The sequence below is a fragment of the Schistocerca nitens genome, chromosome 4 (assembly GCF_023898315.1).
Source record: "Schistocerca nitens isolate TAMUIC-IGC-003100 chromosome 4, iqSchNite1.1, whole genome shotgun sequence".
Classification (NCBI taxonomy): Eukaryota; Metazoa; Arthropoda; class Insecta; order Orthoptera; family Acrididae; genus Schistocerca; species Schistocerca nitens.
Window position 1 is genome coordinate 364,800,647 of NC_064617.1, and position 13,837 is coordinate 364,814,483.

At 44.8% G+C, this 13,837-nt stretch overlaps 1 pseudogene; it reads right to left on the reverse strand.

The window, feature by feature from the left end:
* Positions 1–11,863: 11,863 nt before the first annotated feature.
* LOC126254829 (5S ribosomal RNA) lies at positions 11,864–11,981 on the reverse strand (annotated as a pseudogene).
* Positions 11,982–13,837: the final 1,856 nt, after the last annotated feature.

Sequence of the window (13,837 nt, forward strand, 5' to 3'; positions counted from 1 at the left end):
CCGCTACGGTCGCAGGTTCGAATCCCGCCTCGGGCATGGATGTGTGTGATGTCCTTATGTTAGTTAGGTTTAAGTAGTACTACAGTTCTACGTTCTAGGGGACTGATGACCTCAGAAGTTAAGTCCCATAGTGCTCAGAGCCATTTGTTCAAATGTTGATCCTGTACTGAACGATGATTGCAGCGGCGATACACAAATGGTGCCGAGCCCTAGTGCTATTCAGAACACTTGAACCGCCATTCTGTCACCAATAGAGCCCGATGTATAAGCTCCAAAATATCCCGTTTTTATGCGCAGAGTTTTGGAACGTATTAGGTTGCGCGTGGTATCACAGGCGTGCACACAATAGTGGAGACTTGGGAAAATCTACTCTGTGACGAAGATTTTGACACATGAGGGGAACTCGAGGGGGCTGACTGACTCAACATGATGGAGGAATGGCGACTTTGCCGATGTTTCTCAGCTTCTTATATTCTCCTGCTTTTGTCCTTCATGAGTTACATTGCTTCAAAGGTAGTAGGTTTCCTTAAAATGATTCCTTTAACCACTCTTGAAACAAGATTATGAGGGACGGTTTCATCCTGTTCATTACTGCTTTGTAAACAGAATATACGGCACTGATTGTGTGGGTGTAGTTAAGACATATGTTTAAGACTATTAGATTTCTTTTGGCGAGAAACACATTGTTTACCTGACTCCATCTAAGTACAAAGAAGGAGACCATTATTACAAAATTGGGTATCTCGACAACTAAGATCGATAGGCGAGAGCAACAAAAGGTGTGTGTGTTGAGAAAGGTGCAAGAATTTTATACAGAAGGTGTACAGAAGTTTCCAAATAGATTGAAAAGGTGCTGTGCAGCTCGTACAGTATCAGCGTGCATAATTAAGCTCTTTCTCTGCAAGCAATCTTTGCAAACACATAACACTATTTCTGAAATGTCCGCCCCTCGTAGTACGGACAGTACGGAGGTGGTACAAATAAACAATGTAATTTTTCATCACATCCTGTAGTGTCTCAGCTGGAATAAATTCAGGTGATACGTAGGTTGCCGTTTCAAGCTCGTCAAACATGGTAGACAATATCCTTCAATGTGTTCACAAAAATTAGTCACAAGGACTCAGATCAGTGGAATATGAAGGCGAATCCATCACTGCAACAAAAAATTGTAACAATACAACGCGGTGACTCTAATCGCGAAGTAGGCCTATTCATCAAGAAAATGAGACACGCATTCGGTGCTGTGCCGTGTGGTTGCAATTTGCATGAACTACTCTGTGCCTGATAGATCATCCAACGCTGCTGTCTGGTGACAAATTACTCAGAAATTGCAACGTATCGTTCACTACTAATCGTTTCTCACACGAAAAAGGGCCAGTAACATCTCTGTTTCATGGAAGTGTTCCTCATCTGTGTAACATCAGTCAGCTTCAAATATTTCATTATCAATCAGTACCAGAATATGATTCGCAAAGTAATCCCTCTGTTACACAGCTCGTATAGGTATGGCCTTTTGGCTTTGGGTTTTGGATGAAAACATGTATAGACTATGTATCAGGATTTTCTGCGTGCTGCAACGGTTCGAACCAGTCTCTGCTGCAACTCTTCCGATTGATTTCTTTGGCTTTACTGAATAATTCCAGACATCGTTGGGACATTTTCAAGAGTTATTACATTTTTCGGGGAGTTACCGTTCCACACTAGATCATCAGTCACACTGCCTGTCTGTTGGAATGTGGTGAGGAGCTTGCCAATTCTATTCGCATCGGTCCTTTGGAATAATAAATCTCGTTTTAAAACTGCGCCGAGTTGAAGTACGGCTGTGCTCTAACATGTGGTACACCATTATCAGCAAAGCCCTTTCTTCAGTGGAATATATGATTTCAATCTGTTAGGTCGGTACGCTAACCGTCATTCACATTTCAACGGGGCAACTGATAACTCTGAGCCGTGGCGCACTAATCATAGTCGCTACGTAATACGATTACAGCACCGACCGTTAGCAGCTTTTCGAACTTCTTGGCAACTTTTTTGAGCCATCAGTCTTCTGACCGGTCTGGAGCAACACCCCACCAATTTTTTTCCTGTGCAAATTCTTCATCTCAGAGTAGAAATTGCAACCTACCTTCTCAGTTATTTGCTTGGGTATTCCAATCTCTGTCTTTCTCTACGTTTTTTACTCTCTACAGCTCCGTCTAGTACGATGGAAGCTATTTCCTGATGTTTCGGCATGTAATATCATCCTGTCACTTCCTCCTGTCAGTGTTTAGTCCCCCTTAAACATCCCAACAACAACCACCACCACCACCTCCTGTCAGTATTTTCCACGTATTCCTCTCTTAGCCGTTTGTCCGGGGAAGCTTCTCATCGCGTACCTTCTAAGTCCACATAATTTTTAACATTCTTCTTTAGCACCACATGAGCAATGTTTCGATTCTCTTCTGTTCCGGTTATCGCACAGTCCATGCCTTACTGCCAAACAATTCTGTGCCCGAAACGTTCATTCTCAGAAACTTCTTCCTCAAATTAAGACCTATGTTTGAAGCTAGTAAACTTCCCTTGCCCAGGAATGCCATTTTCTCCAGAGCTAGTCTGATATTTATGTCCAACTCGCTCCATCTGTCATGGGTTATTTTGCTGCCTAGGTTCAATAATTCCTTAATTTCATCTACAATCCTGAAGTCAAGTTTCTCACTGTTCTCATTTCCAGTACTTCTCATTTATTTCGTCTTCCTTCAATTTACTCTCAGTCCATATTCTGCAGTCATGGGGCTGTACACTCCATTGTACAGATCCTGTAATTCTTCTTCTCTTCAAATGAGGATACTAAAGTCATCAGCGAATCTTATCACTAATGTCCTTTCACCTTGCGTTTTAACCCCATTCTTGAACCTTTTTTCCGTCATTGCTTCGTCTGTTTACAGTCTGAACAGTAGGGGTGAAAGAGTGCGTCGCTTTCTTTCAGCACTTCGTTCTTACTCTTCAACTCTCATTATTCCCTGTTGTTTCTCGTACATAATGTGTATTACCCTTTATTCGTATTGCTTACCTCTGTCTTCCTCAGAATTTCGAACATCTTGCAGCATTTCACACTGTCGAAGACTTTCTCCAGGTCGATGAATGCGATGAACGTTCCTTGATTTCTCTTCAATTATGCTTCCATTATCAATCGCAACATCAGAACTATCTCTATGGTGCCTTCATCTTTCTTAAGGCCAAACTTATCGTCATCTAACGCACCCTCAATTTTCTTTTATCCTTGTCAGTTACCTGTATGCATGAGCTGCTAAGCTGATTATGCGACAGTTCTCGCACTTGTCCGCTCTCGAAACCTTGGGAATTGTGTGGATGATATTTTTCCGAAAGTCAGATGCTGTGTCGCCTGACTCATATGCTCTGCACACCATCGTGAAGATTCGTTTTGTTGCCACTCCCCCAAACATACGCATAACTTCTCTATAAAGTACTACAATTTTCAGAATAAACACACCGTTTTTACACTCTACCTCAATTTCCGAGATATTTAATCAGAGACTCCTTCGCTGGACACCCTGTATCATCGTGTCTTCGTCCGTCAAGAGCTACTTTGCTCTCGCGGTAGCAGATTCCCTGCACGTGTTCCCATTAACGGGTCCCGAAGCAGATTTTACGTGATAATCCCGCCGAACGGCGCCCCGCTTAGTGCACAGTGCATACAGAAGTGCCGTGTGACGTCAAAGAGCGGTGATTATGTAGGAGGCGCCGCGCAGCGCGTACTGGGGAGGCAGCTTGCTTGCCGCGCAGAGACAGAGCGCCGTGTGACCTGGGAGCGGGCCGGCTACGGGCTCGGGGCGCGCTGCACTCTGCCCGAATGAATACTGCAATGCGGAGCCACCGCCACCGCCCGCCACGCCGGGCTGGGCCATGCAGGGACCGCGCAGCGCTGGCGAGCGTGGGGTTCATTAGCGGCCGCCAACGGCGGAGGGATCATGGCGGCCCTCACAGCACGCTCCATCCGTCATACCTGCCGCTCCGCCTCGCCTAATAAGCGGTAGCACAGTACTTGTGACCGCAGATATGCTCACCATGCTGAATAGTGACAAGACATGATCTCCTCTAGATTATCTGGATTTCACACAAGGTGAAGTGGTAGCAGCGGGGAGGAAGTGGTAAGGTGCTGGGCAAACAGAAATTAAGCCTTCAGTCCTAACCCTTTCACTACCAACTGGACATACGTTCCCCACGACAGATAATCAGAGAAACAATTGGTATTTGTTGCAAATTATTGCTTTTTATTAGTCTCCCACTGGTAAATGTAATTCTAGCTAATGGTTAGCACAATTCTTATAGTTAAGGAGTGCGCAGGTAGGTTGTGCTGTCCTCAAGTTACATTCTTAACCCTCGCCACCGTATTGTCGCGTCGTATTAGTTCGCACCTGCAGATAGGTAACCCGCTTAGCAGACTGGCAAAGCGTGATGTCTTCACGCCTTTCTGGACACATCGCATCAACTGACGTATGCCACATCACAAACGAGACTCTTATTGAGCACCTGTAGTGTGAATTACAAACTTGGAGAAAAACTCTGTCCCTCTGTTTTCAGAATCTCTTGCAGTTTTTACGCAGTCATCTTCTGAAACCCTGGAGGTACTTACAAATTATCCTTTATGCCCTACTCCCCAGGCCCTGAGTCTACTCGGAAAACGAAAAGACGGAAAATATTCTTTTCATATTATTACTTCAGACTAAGACGTTAATTAAAGTAACTATACGTTAATGCCCTTGAAATAAAATTTCTGATGACAATAAGCCACAAGGAATAACAGCTTAACAGTCTAATGGCGAGCCACGTGAAACCAGTCTGTAATCACAGATTTTAGACACTGACAAAAGGTCACAAAAAGAGAAAGCATCCAAACTCAAATGAGCGGGTGCTAAGTTCCTATGGGACCAAACTGCTGGTTAATCTTAGACTAGCTTACGCTAAGAACAACACATACACTCATTCCCGAGGGTGGACTCGAACTTCTGACGGGGGGGGGGGGGGGGGGGGGGCACGAACCGTGGTAAGGCCCCTAGAGCACGTGGCTATCCCGTGGGGCCAAATTCAGATGAGGTTCAAAGACTTTAGATAACATCTATAAAATGACAAATTCATTTCATGTACTACTTAAACGCTGAGTTGACGAAAGAAACGAGCTTACGAAATTTTTACGCAATCCATTTACAATATTTCCACCTGATTAAGCTAAAATGAATTACAAGCTATCTTGAAGCGACAAAAGTCACGGCATAGTGATATGCACACATCCAGATGGCGATAGTATCGGGTACATGGAGTATAGAAGGGAAGTAAATTGACGGCGCGGTCATTTGTACTTAGCTGATTCATTTGAAAACGTTCTGGCATGATTACGACAGCACAAGAGGAATTAACAGACTGTGAACGAGGAATGGTAGATGAAGCTAGAAACATGAGGAATTCCATTTCGTAAATCGTTAGAGAATTAAATATTCGGAGATCCACAGTGTCAAGAGATCCCAGAACACCAAGTATCAATCAGTATTACCTCTCACCACGAACAATGCAGTGGCCAACGTCTGTCGCATAAAGACTGAGAGCAGCGGCCTTTGGGTAAATTTTTCACAGTTAACAAATGAACTGCAGAAATCAGTGGGGGACGTACAACAAACGTATCCGTAGGGACAGTGCGGTGAAATTTAGCGTTAACGGGCTATGGCTGCAAACGATCGTCTTGTCGGCATTTGCTAACAGCACATCGCCTGCAGCGCCCTTCCTGGGCTGGTGGCCATGACTGCACCCTAGACGAATAGAGCACTTGGTCTGGTCAGATGACTTCCGATTTCAGTTGGTAAGAGCCGATGGTAAGGTTCGAGTGTGACGCAGACGCCACGAAGCCATGGACCCAAGTTGTCAACAGGACACTCTGCATGTTGGTAATGGTTTCATAATGGTATGGGATGTGCTTACATGGAATGGGCTGGGTCCTCTGGTCCAACTGAACCGATCATTGACTGGAAATGATTATGTTCGGATGCCTTGAGAACATTTGCAGCTGTTCGTAAACCTCATTTTCCCTAACAAGAAGGCACTTTTATTGACGAAAATGCTCTGTCAGCGGACAGTACGTCTTCACGAAATTTCAGTCAGTAGCTTGCTTCTCAGAGTGAGCAAATATTTAACTGTCCTCACCTACGTATGGAGAAATGATCATCATAATAACAGAAATCAAAACTCTCATGGAAATTTTAAGTGTTCCTTTTTGCCGCGCGCTCTTTAATGCTAGAGAAAGAACTTGACGGTGGTTCGATAAATCCTCTGCCAGGCACTTAATTGTGAATTTAAGAGTAATCATGTTGATGTAGATGAAATGTCGGTTTTACGATATATAACTCAAATCTGAAGGTTGTAGCTTTATTTAAATATCTAGGAATTACAAATACAAACAACATCAATTGAAAACATCACAGAGAAAACACTAGGGGGAAGACGAATCAGCGATTGCGATTCTTTGGCAGAACGCTAAGAATCTGTAACATATATGATTGACGCAGCACATTGAAAAATTTCAGAGAAGCTCATTTCTTTTGCTATTATAGTTAAGTAGTAGAGGGAGTATCACGAATGTCATTAGAAGATTCAACAAGTCCACTAAAGAGACAGGATACACTAAACTCGTTCGTCCTCTGTTAGAATATTGCTGCGCGGTGTGGGATCCTTACCAGGTGGGATTGACGGAGGACATCGAAAGGGTGCAAAAAAGGGCAGCTCGTTTTGTATTATCACGTAATAGGGGAGAGAGTGTGACGGATATGATACGCGAATTGGGATGGAAGTCATTACAGCAAAGACGGTTTTCGTCGCGGCGAGATCAATTTACGAAATTTCAGTCACCGCCGGCCGGAGTGGCCGTGCGGTTCTGGGCGCTACAGTCTGGAGCCGAGTGACCGCTACGGTCGCAGGTTCGAATCATGCCTCGGGCATGGATGTGTGTAATGTCCTTAGGTTAGTTAGGTTTAATTAGTTCTAAGTTCTAGGTGACTGATGACCTCAGAAGTTAAGTCGCATAGTGCTCAGAGCCATTTCAGTCACCAACTTTCTCTTCCGAATGCGAAAATATTTTGTTGAGCCCAGTCTACATAGGTAGGAATGATCATCAAAATAAAATAGAAACCAGAGCTCGAACAGAAAGGTTTAGGTGTTCGTTTTTCCCGCGCGCTGTTCGGGAGTGGAATGGTAGAGAGATAGTATGATTGTCGTTCGATGAACCCTCTGCCAAGCACTTAAATGTGAATTGCAGAGTAGTCATGTAGATGTAGATGCAGAGAGTTATGGAGGCAATCATTAACAGAGAGGCCTTATCTTTGTTGCGAAATCTTTTCCCAAAATTTCAATCACCAAACTTCTCCTTCGAATTCCAAAATGTTATTGACTCCGACCAACAAAGGGAGAAATCAGAGCTCTAAGAAATATGGTCTGAAAGTGGTTGTGTGAAATGTCTGCCAAACATTAAAGTCTGAATTGCACAGTAATCCTCTTGATGCATTTATTCTCTGAGTATTTTTCTACAAGAACCCTTGGTCTCAGATGCCTCGTTACAGAATAATTTTACTTTCCTTGATTTAATACTACATTTACCTTTGCATCAGTACGCTCTCAAAATATCTGCAAAAACAGTACAAACGTCTATGTTTAGCGCTTGTATGTGTCTTGCTGGAGTAAGACTTGTTCCATTCAATAAAGATACTTGTACACCAATCTTCAAGGACGCAGAACAAGCGTCAGATAGCATAAACTGTAACGAAGTTTGGAAGCTAGGAGACGAGGTACTGGCAGAAGTAAATCTGTGGGGACGGGGCGTGAGTCGTGTTTGAGTAGCTCAGTTGGTAGAGAACTTGCCCGCGAAAGGCAAGGGTTCCGAGTTCGAGTCTCGGTCCGGCACACAGTTTTAATCTGCCAGGAAGTTTCATATCAGCGCACACTCCGCTGCAAAGTGAAAATCTCATTCTGGAAACATCCCCCAGGCTGTGGCTAAGCCATGTCTCCGCAATATCCTTTCTTTCAGGAGTGCCAGTTCTGCAAGGTTCGCAGGAGAGCTTCTGTGAAGTTTGGAAGGTAGGAGACGACGTGCTGGCAGAAGCAAAGCTTGGGTAGCTCAGTTGGCAGAGCACTTGCCCGAGAAAGGCAAAGGTCCCGAGTTCGAGTCTCGGTCCGGCACACAGTTTTAATCCGCCAGGAAGTTTCAGTATGAGGGTAATTTGCTAGGACACAGGAGTAATCCTTGGTTGGTTCAAATGGCCCTAGAACTTAGAACTACTTAAACCTAACTAACCTAAGGACATCACACATCCATGCCCGAGGCAGGATTCGAACCTGCGACCGTAGCGCCTAGAACCGCTCGGCCACTCCGGCCGGCGAATAGTCCTTCACCTCTACAAATATGAGAGAGATGTTTTAATGTCTCCTACCGAGCGAGATGGCGCAGTGGTTAGCACACTGGTCTCCCATTCGGGAGGACGGCTGTTCAAATGCGCGTCCGGCCATTTTGATTCAGGTTTTCTGTGATTTCACTAAAACGCTTCAGGCCAATGCCGGAATGGTTCCTCTGAAAGTGCACAGCCGATTTCTTTCCCCATTCTTCTCTACTCCGAGCTTGTACTCCGTGTCTACTGATCTCGTCCTCGACGGGACGTTAAACGCTAATCTCTTCCTCCTCCTCCTCCTCCTCTGATATCTCCTCGTTCGACGAGCACTCCTGTTTCCGGTACAACGTTCCCTCATTGAGGGCTGCCTAGCGTCTCGTTTGTACATCCCATGTCCGGACACGGTACTGATTACAAACAATCTGTTGACAGGTAAATGATAGCAGGCGCCATGCGTGCACAGTGACAACAGCGTCGCTCCTATCGAGGGAATTAGCTAGTGTCCGTGGGTCATGTGGGCACTAAGCATCCACAGATATTTCATCGCCTACTGTGTACTGAAGTCCTTCCTCCAGCCACAGCAGCTATGTGCTGTCCCGAAGCCATAGGAAATTAGACCCGATGAGAAGAACTACCGGCCTATTATTCTACTTCCTTCCTGGACAAGGTTGTTGAACTACTCCTCCTACAACGGACCTCTCAGAAAATTACGAAAGATAGACTTCTACCTCAGAACCAATTTTGGTTGAGAGGAGGACTCTCAACCACGCTCCAACGCCTAGCGGCTGAAGAGATCACGGCTGTGTTTAACTACAGGAAAAAGTTTCGATGCTCTCTTTTTGGATGTAAACCGAGCGTTGATATCGTTTGCTACCCACGCCTGCTGTATAAACTTTACGCCTTTGGATTTCATGGCGGATACTTTCAGCTGATAAAATGATGCCTCTAGCGAAGGACGTTAGTAGTCCAAGCAGGCTACCTCTACCGTCCGACGAGTCCAGGAAGGTGTCCTATAAGGATCCGTCATTGGGCCAGTCCTATATTCGTTGTACACCTCTGATTTACCATGACGCTTCAAGTTACTGGGGTGGTTACGAGGACGACACATCCCTCCTTAAGAGAAGTCGATAGCCGCTAGTCATACACCGACACTTGCAGGAGGCGTGTTGAGACCCAGGCGACTGAGCAGCGGAGGATTGGCTTCAACGCGATTAAGAGCCAAGCTGTGATGTCCGCCAAGAGACGTCGTCCAGTCACGCCACAACTGCAGCTCTTCGGCCGGCCTATACAATGGACTGACGATGATGCAAGGTCCCTTGGTGTCCTCCTGATCGTACGCTCACTTGGCAGAAGCACTTGAGCGAAGTTAAATGGAAGGCACAGCAACGACTCGGCGCCGTCTACTCACTGCCGCGTGAAGGATGCACCCTACCAAACGACTGCGACCTCAGACTCAACTGTCCGGCATACCACGTGCTACGTATACGAGGCGTAGTGCACCGTGGCTAACTACCACCTACGCTCTCTTCAGCAAGTGCAGAACTTGGTACTATGAAGGGTATTTAATGCACCTCGATGGTCTCCGGCACAATCCCTCATGACGCAGCAGAAGAAATGGAAGTCCTTGCTCACTTCCAACGTCAAGCCCGCAGGAAGCATAGAAGCCAAGAGAGTTCCCTTCCTCGCTCATCTGAAAACTTGGCTGACGAAGTGGCGACAAAGACCGCTTTCGTCGGCCACTGGTCTTATTTGACAGATAGTAAGGTCACCTCACTACAACCCCGCAATCCGTGTCACTATCGCTCACTAGACGACATACAAATACAATGAAGAAATATATGAACAGTACTACACATTGCTAATGCAGTGAACGCCCAAGGGTAAACACTGCCTTACGTGCTTCGCAGTCAGAAATAGCGACAGCGGGCGCAGCAGGCAATTGCAGCTGCAACTCAGCTCTTCGTTCACCTCCAGGCCACGCGCGCCGCCCGTCTACAGAGCCCATTTGTTGGAGGGCTTCAGCCGAGTGAACACAGCACTGCGATGCTGCCCAAGCAGCTACCGGGAATCTTCCTAGGACTTAGTGCTTCTGTGAACATCGAGTACTTGGTTAATTTCATTATTAGACTGATGTTTCTATACTCTCCGTCTCTCCGTTCTGCTGGAGAACAAAGAGAAAAGGGTCATTACTGTTGTTAACAGCAATTAACGAGCCTCAAGGGGACAGAACACAGTTTTCAAATAACACGCAGTGCAAACCAAAGAAATTTGCAGTGATTTTGGCCATTATTTGCAGTGCAGTACGGATACAAATGTGACTGGGATAAAGTAATCAAACAAACTGCGATTTCTTAGTAACCAATAACTCGTGGCCAACGATTACTTACAGCAAAATAGTCTGATAATGTTCGTGAATGACCTCTGAAATTTTGTCGGCAGAGGTTAGGATCACACCATCTACTACTAAAGGACCGTATGGGCCTTGCTATCTCGCTAGCCGCAAGAGATGTCATAATCCCTGTTTTGCCGATCGAAGGCAATCTGAGTGTAGTATATTTTGACCAAAGAGGATGATACACAGAAGCAATACGTAGTTCAGAGGTTAAAATTCTCTGTAAACATTAATTTATATGACTCCATTAAATGAAACACTCCTAAAATTTAAAGTCACTATAGTCTTCTTATTTGGTCTTTTAAGTCTAAAATAGGTTCTTCTCTAAATGTGTGTAAGGCAGGGTCGTAACTTGCCACCACTGTTGCTCAACATGCACATCAATCAGGCACTGAATGAAATGAAGGAGGATTTCCGAAGATGAAAAAATGTGTAGGGGAATACGAATGTTAAGCTTCTGGCCCAATTCAAGGACGGCATCCCTGTCTGAATTGACGGGCCGCATTTTGACCAAAGAATATGGCATACTGATAAAAATAGATCAACAAGAATAAAATGCAGAATAACAACTTAACATTAAAAGTAGGAAAGTTGCAGTAGTGGAGGAAGAAGTTGTCAGGTGTAGGTTTCCACAGACGAAGAAGTATACTGGTATGTGATATTGAATTGAAAACGAGATAGTTTCTGAAAAAAACGTCTCTGAAGTGCACCACTATTTGTAACAGTGTAGTGGACGGACGCTGATAAAGAGAAGAAGATTCTGTAATCATTCCCAACCAGATGCTGTCCATGACTGGCAAAAATTATTAGATAGAGGACACTGAGAAAGAACTAAGCTAAACCCCTCCCGAACGCAAAGGAAGGCCCAACTGTACTGATCGGCCGCCTTGTCATCCTCAGCTCATAGACGTCACTTGATACGGATATGGAGGGGCATGTAGTCAGCACTCCGCTCTCCCGGCCGTATTTCAGTTTCCGAGACCGGAGCCGCTACTTCTCAATCAAGTAACTTCTCAGTTCGCCTCACAAGGGCTAAGAGCACCCCGCTTGCCAACAGCGCTCGGCAGACCGGTTGGTCACCCATCCAAGTACTAGCCCAGCCCGACAGCGCTTAACTTAGGTGATCTGACGGGAACCGGTGTTATCATTGCAGCAAGGCCGTTGGCACACTGAGAAAGAGAAAGTACTAAAAGAGTACAGGAAGAAAGAAAGCTATGTAAGCTATGTATTACACTCACTGAAGAAGGGATAGATTACTGGAAAATGTTATGACATCCAGAAATAATTAACTTGACGCTGTAAGGAAGAAAACTAATGGGTAGAAACTGGGACGGAAAAGACTACGATACGTGGAAAATTTATGGAGACTTTGGACCAAATCTACCTGTCAGTATACTTCCCACTTATTCATCTCTAAGTAACTATTACAACCAAAGTTCCCCCTGGATGGAGTGGATCCCTTTAGAGACCAATTCAGGCCTCTTTCGCCCTGTCACTCTACTGTCAGATTACTACTGAAAGCGTGATATGGAATGAACACGTGCACAAAAGAAGCTTGTTATGTTTACAGTTACATCAGACTCTGAGACAGGCTCAAGAACTCTTCGGCTGGGGCTTACCAGTTCTTCCTGGCGATTTTTTAATTTCAGATGCTTACGTCGCCGTATTTTCTGATATGTAATAGCATTCTCTAAAGTTTTTACCGTGTTTAAGTATCACTGTTGTGAACTTCTTTGTAGACAACAGTAACGAGAGATAAGCTACAGGGTGGAAAGCCAACCATCGTCTTGGGAAAAGTTACCGCAGTAAACGGAAGAATTATTTAACTTGGAGAAATGAGTGATCGAACACTCATTACAAGTAATGCAACAAGATACAGAGTCCTGGTCATCAGTGTCAACAAGGATGAAGCTAAATGGAGGAAAAGGAGTATGGATACTAACTACAAAGGTACTGCATAGATTCTGAGATAACCCCTGGGATGACGAGACCACCCCACGTTTAAAAATAGTGCTACCGGTTTCATTTTAATACGGTTTGACTGTCTTGGAAAACAAAAAAACAAAGTGTTGCCTGAACCGTAAGTGATTTTAGTATCACGTATCGATACAACCCTGCATGCGTCGATGTTGACAACGCAATTGCAAGCTGCCATCCGACGCCGATCCGGTGGATCCAATTGTGCACGCCTGCTCCGCCACTGGACTACAAGCGCTCTCTGCCGCCGCAATGCAGGATGGCGGTAGCAGCCTTATAGTCCACTCGTCCTTGGAGACCCTCCACTACGTGATGCTTCAGAGACGCTGCCTAGTCGCGGCTCTCACACCATAGTTTCTCTTTGCATCAGGTCATCTGTTGAAGTGTGGGGACGTGGACGCAAAACGATACGTCTTTAGTGATTTGTGTGGCCCATTTAGTGTTGAAGTTACGGATGTGCAGAAATCACCAGGTCGTAAAGTTTGTGACTTGTTTCTGGGAAGACTGTTCGGAACACCGAAAAAACCAACACCCTGATGTTTGTAGATATTAAGGTACCATATATAAAATTATGTGCACTTATACCCGTTACATCCCGCATTAAAACAACAAGTAATGAAAGTCCGAGAGATGGTTGCTACTGCATATTTCTTAAAAACCTCTCATTATCCGTTCGGTCTCGGACAATGCACATTGTAAACCACATTCCTAAATTCAATTAGTTCCTTCTTCTGATTTCATTGTCACCATAGGCGCAAATCCAGTTTATAATGGATACTCCTCACAAAACTTTCTCCAAAATGTTAATAGTTTTCTTTTCGGGAAATATATTTCCATTGTATTCTCTTCATTGAGTCCAAGAAATTCAATTTTGGCTTCACTTCACAACCTGAAAATATTCCTTCATTCAGTGAAAACTGTTTTCAGACTTACGAATTTACCTATCGATTTTCAGTTCAGGAAAATAGTTACTGACCGACTATTAATGACGGTAACTGCTGATTTATTTCGTACGCGAATGAGGATTTTCCGTTGTTATCTTCGG